This window comes from Dromiciops gliroides, chromosome 5 (assembly GCF_019393635.1).
Source record: "Dromiciops gliroides isolate mDroGli1 chromosome 5, mDroGli1.pri, whole genome shotgun sequence".
Classification (NCBI taxonomy): domain Eukaryota; kingdom Metazoa; phylum Chordata; class Mammalia; order Microbiotheria; family Microbiotheriidae; genus Dromiciops; species Dromiciops gliroides.
In genome coordinates, this window is record NC_057865.1 from 116,215,085 (window position 1) to 116,223,999 (window position 8,915).

An 8,915-nucleotide genomic window follows, 5' to 3' on the forward strand; every position below is an offset into this window, starting at 1 on the left:
CCAAGAAGATGAAGGATTGCCTACTTTACAACGTACATTTGGAAGGACAACCAGTCTATCTTGGGCTTATTGTACAAATGTGCAATAATTGGGCCCAAGGTTGAATAAGAGGATGAGATCAGACTGAGTTGCCTTTGTGAAATTGCAAAACTCATTTAATGACTTTGTCAAGGAAATCATCCACAGGACTATGCCTCCAAATAGGCAGAGTAGATAGCATGTCAGGCCTGGAGTCAGGAAGACCTAAGTTCAAATCCAGCCTCAGATATTTTATGAGCTGTGTGATGTTTGCCTGCCTCAGTTTCCTCATCTATAAAATGAGCTGGAGAGGGGCGGCTAGGTGGTGCAGTGGATAAAGCACCGGCCCTGGAGTCAGGAGTACCTGAGTTCTAATCCAGCCTCAGACTCTTGACACGTACTAGCTGTGTGACCCTGGGCAAGTCACTTAACCCCCATTGCCCCGCAAAAAAAAAAAAAAAAAAAATTGAGCTGGAGAAGGAAATGGCTAGTCTCTTGGCCAAGAAAACTCCAAATAGGACCATAAAGCATAGGACATGAGCAAAACAACTGAATAATAATAACAAAATGCCTCCAAATAAGAACAAGTCATAATTATATAGAGTGGACCAAAAGTTACAAAGGGATCTGATAGTTTAATAACTTTTTTTCCCTTTTTTTGTTTGTTTTTGTTTTTTTGTGGGGCAATGAGAGTTAAGTAACTTGCCCAGGGTCACACAGCTAGTAAGTGTCAAGTGTCTGAGGCTGGATTTGAACTCGGGTCCTCCTGAATCCAGGGCCAGTGCTTTATCCATTTCACCACCTAGCTGCCCCCAGTTTAATAACTTTAAAAAAATGTTATAAACATTTTTATTTATAGTTTGGGGTTCCCATTTTTATCCCTCCTTCCCTCCCTTTCCTCTTCCCTCTCTGAGTCAGCAAGCAATCAGATATCAGCTATACATGTGTGGTTTAATAACTTTTTGAAAATTATTTTTTTCTTTATTCTTTGCCATTTATGAGATTCGATTTTTCACACATAATGTAAAGTCATTTCCTCCATATGCTTTACATGATACCATGCTATTGTAAATTAAAAACAAAAAATAAGGGTGTTATTAAATTTCTGTGACTTTTGGCCCACCCTGTGCAAACCTTTGCAGCAATTGCAAAAGAGAGAGACTGAGACCTGAAATTCTCTTCCCATCAAGCAAGTCTCAGTCACATCTTTTATATATCCAAGAAGCAAAGAAAGCTTTATCAACTAAACAACCTACAGATTATTTCAAAGCCAGGCACATGATACCTCCAGAATAACTTGAAAGTAAAGATCAAAGGGGCCACAGTAGCCCTTGATTTCCCAAAACTGTTTACATTCTTGCTGAAACAGCAAGGTTTCAGGTCTGCAGTTAGAAACAAGGCTAAGCCAGGAAGGGCATTGAGTGCTTGAGGCCATCTGCTACCTGATCAAAGCCAAGCTTGCAGCTCAGTTTAGCCTTCAGAGTTCTTCACAGGAAGAATCCCAAGCCTCCTATGAAAGCAAAGCAAAAGCCCATGGTTTTTATACTGACCTTCTACAACTGGACTCGTGTGAGAGTAAAACATGGAATGCAATAGTCTGAAGAATTAAACATGAACTTGTGGGTTTGTTTCAGCTGGTGAGGGGGGGTTCTGATGACTTCTAGGCAGAAGAGTGTTACTGCCCTAGGTGCCCACTTAATCCTCCAGCTCCTAGTGGGAGTGCTACTTGCCCAGTTACAGAGAATATGGCAGCAACTTGATCAGTTTCAGTTGGTTATCCAAAATGGTGGAAGTGAGGGGATAATGTAACCCTGACCTCTCTCTAAAGACCTTACTCATTCTACCCCCTTTTCAGAGAGACATTTTAACTTCTATTTCTAGGGTCTAGGATTTAACCAACATGGGTCACTCCTCTTATTTAGGCAAATCACAACCCCTTTATGCCTTCCTGGTAAGAACAATAGTTGGCATTTCTACAATGCTTGAAATTTTCAGAGTTTTTTACATATGTTATCCTAGACAAGTTAGCTAGATACTGAAGTCAGGAAGACCTGAGATAAAATCTGGCCTCAGACACTTACAAGCTTTGTGACTCTTGGTAAATGACTTAACCTCTCTATACCTCACTTTTCTCAACTATAAAATGGGATTCCTAATAGCACCTGAGTTTTTGTGAGGATCAAATGAGATGATACCTATAAAGCTCTTTGAAAACCTTAACACTTAACACTTTTTTTCTTGGCAAAGATGCTGAAGCAGTTTGACATTTCTTTCTCCAGCTCATTTTACAGATAAGGAAACTGAGGCAAACAGGGTTAAGTGACTTGCCCAGGGTCACACAGCTAGGAGGTATCCGAGGCAAGATTTGAACTCAGGAAGATGAGTCTTCCTGACTCCAAGCTGGGTACACTATTCACTGTGCCACCTACATGCTCTAAAACACTATTTAAATATTAATTATTATTATTAGATCTTCATGACACCTATGTGAAATAGAATTATTTTTTAGGGTATGAAAAGGGGCTAATGTGAGATAAGGCTGGAAAGGTAGACTGGGGCTCCATTGTACAGATGAGAAAACTAGGGCTCAGAACAATTAAGCAACTGGACCTCAGTCACACAAACAGGAAGTATCAGGAAGGTAGAATTTGAACACCACCCTCTAATGACTCATAGTCCAATGCACTTTCTATTAGACTACACCCTGTTTCTTTATTTAATGGATGGTCTTCATGAGTTTCTGTGACCAAAAAAAAAAATATTACCTACTAGCCAGTTGTGGTGGCAGTGGTGGTGGTGGTGGTGATGATGGCCAAGTCCTTTGCATCATTTTATTTTATTCTCACAACAACCCTGTGAGGCAGGTGCTTTTACTATCCCCATTTTACCAATAATAAACCTGAGGCTCAGAAAGGCTAATGACTTACCCAGGGTCACATGGCAGTTGTTGAACTTAGGTCTTCCTAACTCCAAGTCCAAGATGCTTATCCACAGAGCCAACTAGCTACCCATATAAACTTAATTAAGCTGGTCCTTGGACAACAGTGACATAGTTATTGCTTGACCTGCCTTAAATCTTCCTACCTATTCTTAACTCTTCTCAGCAATACAATGGTCCAAGATAATTCCAAAGGACTCATGATGGAAAATGTTCTCCACATCCAGAAATAAGAACTGTGGAATCTAGATGCAGATTGAACCATACTGTTTCTACTTTTCTGGTTTTTTTGTTTTTTGTTTTTTGAGGCTTTTCCCTTTTGTTCTGATTCTTCTTTCACAACATGACTAATACAGAAATGTGTTTAATGTGATTGTACCTATATAACCTATATCAGATTGCTTTCTTTCTTGGGGAGGGGGAAGGGAAGGGAAGGGAGGGAGAAAAATTTGGAACTAGAAATCTCATAAAAACAAATGTTGAAAACTATCTCTATATGTAACTGGAAAATAATAAAATACTTTTATTATTTAAAAAAAGAATATAGATTCAAGAGGCAACCCCCCCCCAAAAAAAAACCCTTCTTCCTTCAAATGGACCTGCCAGAGCTTAAACTCTACCAACCCAGTCTTTGAGGGCATGGGATTACTGCCCTCCACCATAATAAGGCATCCAAGAAGATTGTTAGTGAAGCAGATGGTTAAACATTTCATTAAAAGCCAGGTTTTTCCTGTCTCTAATTGGGATATTAAGTCTTATGTTTTGTCTTCCTTGGAATTCTGGAATGCTCCAACATACAGGTGTCTCGCTGGACTCCACCCACAGTTTCTGTTGGAAATAAGTTGGGGTTTTTTTTCTTCTTTTACTGTTGTACCGTGTTGTGCAGGACTACTTCTGTGGTTCTTCAATTCCTGGCCTGTTAGGAATCAAATCAAAATGTGTTTAATGAGTTCCTATTATTGAAATCACAACTCCTGTTTATATGGTGATTTAATGGTCACAAAGCACTTGCCTTATAATAATCCTGTAAGGCATTATAAGAGTGCTTTATTTCCAGTTTATATGTAGGGAGTAAAGGGATTATATTTTATTTCTAGTTTATATGTAGGGAGTAGAAAAATTTGGTTGCTGCAGGTGGACGGGGTAGATTGGCAGGGAGGGCAAGGAGTGGGGAAAGAGTCTGGAAGTAAGGTAAAGGTCAGGAGCCCCACCAAGCCTCATTTTAATCTTGCTCCTGGGGTAATTTGCATTAGCCCTGGGGTATGATGGGAGTGGAAAATGCTCCTTCCCCACAATCTCACCCTGCCCTTTGCAGTTTTGCTAAGTGGAGTCCCTAACATGATTTGAAAGGACTCGGGATCATGAGAGTTAAAAGGAATTTTCTGATCTTCATTCAAAGAGTTTCTTTATATGGAGATGATAAGAGCCTCAACAGAGAGATTCAGTTCCAAAAGTGAGATGGAAATGCCCCAAGATAGTGGAGGCATCCATTAGAGCGTCCCATCTGGGAAAGCAGCCCACCCACGGGCTGGTGTCATCACCAGGGGACATCAGTGCCTCTGCAGGGCAGCAAGTAGAATGGGAGGAGTGATGATGCTGCATTTGGAATATGATCTGTCTTGGCTATCTATGTCCCTTAGACACATGTGGGTGCAACTGAGCAGGGATTATAGGAGTGTGCCACCCCTCCACTGCTTTATAGGGTACCTGGTTTAACAGAGAAGGTGACACCCAAATGGGAAAAACTATTCAATGAGAGGTATTGACATGGTTTCCAATTAGTTTGAGCATGTATTAAGTGCCTACTACATACAATTTATTATTCTGGGTGCCTGGGGCACAAAGACAAAAAGAAAAAACAACAACCATGGCCTCAAAGAAATGACATTCTAGGATCTTTGCACTGGCAGGACCCTATGGATGGTACACATACTCTCCTCACCCAGATTCACAGAATCCCTTCAATTTATTCCTCCCAGATTACATCTAAAGCACCACTTTCTGCTTAAAGACTTTTGTGATGTTTAAAATCTAAATGTGATGTCTAAATCTAATGTGTGGTCGCCTTAAATTAGAAACTTTAGCACCAGTCTTTGGGTATTAAGCATTTATTAAAGCATACTAGGGGCAGCTAAGTGGCGTAATGGATAAAGCACTGGCCCTAAATTCAGGAGGACCTGAGTTCAAATCCAGCTTCAGACACTCAACATTTACTAGCTGTGTGACCCTAAGCAAGTCACTTAACCCTCATTGCCCCACCAAAAAAATAAAGCATACCAGGTATTCACATGGAATTCAGAAAGTTAAGAAAAGGCCTATCTAGCCTAGAGTTCCAGTTGGGTCGGGTTCTTCCTCAAGTCCTCCACCATAAGCCTGCTTCAACCACGAGCTGCCTCACAAACTGAGTGTGGAAGCTTTTTATAGGTCCGGAGCAGAAGCAGTCATTACACACTTCTTCAAGCTGATTGGTGGGTGTCATCCAAATCCATTGGTTCACTGGACTTGAAGGTGGTCTCTTGCTGATGTCAGCAGTACAACGCCTCTGAGAACAAAGTCACTCAGGGCTATCCAGGTGTGGTCCCCATCCAATCATCCTTAAGTAGGTACTTAGTTTCTCATTCTCACCTAATTCAAATAATACTAAATCAATCAGGTGGGGCCCCTGGGCATCTGCCAAATTCCATTATTTTATCACACTTTCATGATCTAGTCTCCCTTCTTCCTTAATTGTTGTTGTTCAGTCATTTCAGTCATGTCTCATTCCTCGGGACCCCTTTTTGGGATTTTCTTGGCCAAGATGCTGAACTGGTTTGCCATTTTCTTCTCTAGCTCATTTTACTGATGAGGAAACTGAGGCAAATAGGGGTAAGTGGCTTGCCCAGGGTCACACAGCCAGTAAATGTCTGAGACAGGATTTGAATTCATGAAGAATAGTCTTCCTGATTCCAAGCCCAGTGCTCTATGCACTAAGCCACCTGTTTTCTAAGAAAACCCCAAATGGGGTCAAGAAGAGGCAGACACAACTGAACAACAGAGAACTACTGAAGACTTTGGAGCAGGGGCACGACACAATCAGACTTGTGCCTTGGGAAAATTCTTCTAATAGCTGCGTGAAGGGTAGACTAAGTAATAGACCGACTTGCCTTTTGCCAAAGAACAGCTTAGACAAATTTGGAGCTCATGACCTGGGAGATGAACTATGCTCACTCTCACCTCCCAATATGGAAGAGAGAACAGCTGCTTTTCAGGAATCACCCTCCTGGGAGGTTCCTACTGGGGCTGATTGCCTCAGTTGGTTAATGTACCCAAGGATACCTTCCCTGTCTGTGCTGTCCAGCCAACCCCACAGAGAAAACACACCCTGTGCTATACCCGATAACTGTACACCCAAAACTGCCAGGTGCATCATGATATGTGATGCTTCTTGTTGTTTGTCCTTCATTCTCAAAGAGGATCATGACATGGGGAGGCGATGTCATGACTTGCAGTAAATTGGATTTAAGTGAGGGAGGGCTGTGAAAAAACACCAGCCTCACTCTCCTCCAGAGCCACCTGGCTCCAGTGGCAAGATATACATCAGAACAACTAGAAATAGCACTGGATATTTAAGGCAATTGGGGTTAAGTGACTGGCCCAGGGTCACACAGCTAGTAAGTGTCTGAGGTGAGATTTGAACTCAGGTCCTCCCAACTTCAGGGCCAGTGCTCTATCCACTTTGACACCTATATGATCATAGTTGCCAAAGGGACTAAGATAAGATGATTTATCACACTCATCCCCATTAATGGACAAAAAAAGTAAATTTTTCTACTGCTGGTGAATTCTTCACTTTCTCCCCCCTTGAATGAGACATTTCTGTGGAGATTGGCTTATGCAATATCCCCATGTTTTGCTGACAAACTGACAGAACAGCAAAGTATAACTTCCTATTGCTTACAGCACATTTTGTGTGTGTCTTCTTTTCAATTCATGGAACCTGGGATTTAATCTTGGTTTTCCTCCTGACTGACTGTGGGACCTAATTGCTCTGTGCCTCAGTTTCCCCCTCTGTCTTAAAGTAAATAACAGGGGCAGCTAAGTGGCACAGTGGATAGAGCACTGACCCTGGATTCAGGAGGACCTGAGTTCAAATCTCACCTCAGACACTTAACACTTACTAGCTGTGTGACCCTGGGCAAGTCACTTAACCCCCATTGCCCCGCAAAAAAAAAAAAAGTAAATAACAGTCACAGAGTTATCATGGTATCGAGGAGAAAAAACTGGCTTTGGAGTCAGCAAGACCTGGGTTCAAGTTCTGCTTTTGACACACACCAGCCGTTTAGTATTGGGTGAATTGTTTTACCTTTTTTTTTTTTTTTGCGGGGCAATGGGGGTTAAGTGACTTGCCCAGGGTCACACAGCTAGTAAGTGTCAAGTGTCTGAGGTCGGATTTGAACTCAGGTTCTCCTGAATCCAGAGCCGGTGCTTTATCCATTGTGCCACCTAGCCGCCCCCTGTTTTACCTTTTGGTCCCTTTGGCAACTCTGAGATTATAAATTGCAAAACAGTTAATGACCTACATTGGTAAAGGAAATTTTCCTTCTGGGAGGATCCCTACACTAATGAAATCACAGACCCAGGTCAAAAACCAAAAAAAGCAAAATTTTTTTAAATGGGTGCTTTTGTATAATGTAATATGCAAATACTTTGAGAAAAGAATTTTTTAAACTCTACAAATGTCAGGTGCTTACTATAACCAACAATAATTCCTTGGCCAGAGTCTACCTCATGATGCTAGTTGTCCAGGAGCACAGATTTCTTCCTTGAATCTGACACAAAGTGGATGAAAATTTAAGTGAACTTTTTTTGTCATGACCCGAAGTAAAGCACAGAGACACAAGGTGCTTCCTAAATAATGGTCTCGACCCGCGAAAATTGCTCAATGAGCAGGGAACCAGTGGAGGTCTCAGTCAGGAATATTTATTGAGTAATGTCCATTTGCTATATACATCATAAACCAAGCAAGATGACAGAAGAGGCAGAGGTACAGAAGACAGGGGAGAAATGTAAGGAGGCTGAACTATGGTTTTCTGTCCCTAAATCTGGGTTGTTATGGTGCTCTGCTTAGGAGTAGGCCTTTGTCCTGTGTCCTAAGGCAGAGGGGGGGAGAGAGACAGAGACAGAGAGACAGAGAGAGACAATGGCACAGAGAGAGACAGAGATAGAAACAGTGAGGCAGAGAGAAAGGAGGCAAAGGAAGGAGACAGTGGAAAGGATGGAAAGAGATGAGAGAGGGGCAGCTAAGTGGCGCAGTGGATAAAGCACCGGCCCTGGAGTCAGGAGTACCTGAGTTCAAATCCAGCCTCAGACACTTGACACTTACTAGCTGTGTGACCTTGGGCAAATCACTTCAGCCCCATTGACCCACAAAAAAATAAGAAAAAGAAAAGAAAGAGATGAGAGAGAAATGAAGAGAGGAAAGGAGGAGGATGAGAAAAGGAGAGGAGGGAAAGGGAGAGAAAGGAAGGAGAGGAAAGGAGAAAGAGAGAGAAAGGATAGAGAGAGGAAAGGCAGTGAGAAAAAAGAGAGAAAGGAGTAGAGGAGAAAGAGAAAGAGGAAAAGGGGCAGAAAAAGAGGAGAGGAGGGAAAGGGAGAGAAAAGGAGGAGAAAAGGAAAGGGAGAGGAGAAAGAAGGAATATGGAACATGTCTGCCTAGGTAGAAAGAAAGATGAAAGAGAGGGGGTTATTCAGAGATAACCAAAAGATCGAGGCCAGGGTCAAAACAGTGTGAAGGCAAGGATACTATAATGAAATAATGAGACAAAGGGGAAGGATGAAGTGATCTGGAATAATTCAGAGACTGAGGCCCTGTGGTCCTACTATTTCTGCATCTAGGGAGAGAAATTCCACACTGGAAGTCCTCCACACTGATGTCACCCCTCCCACCCCAGAACAAAACCACAAAACCCCTTATAAGAGG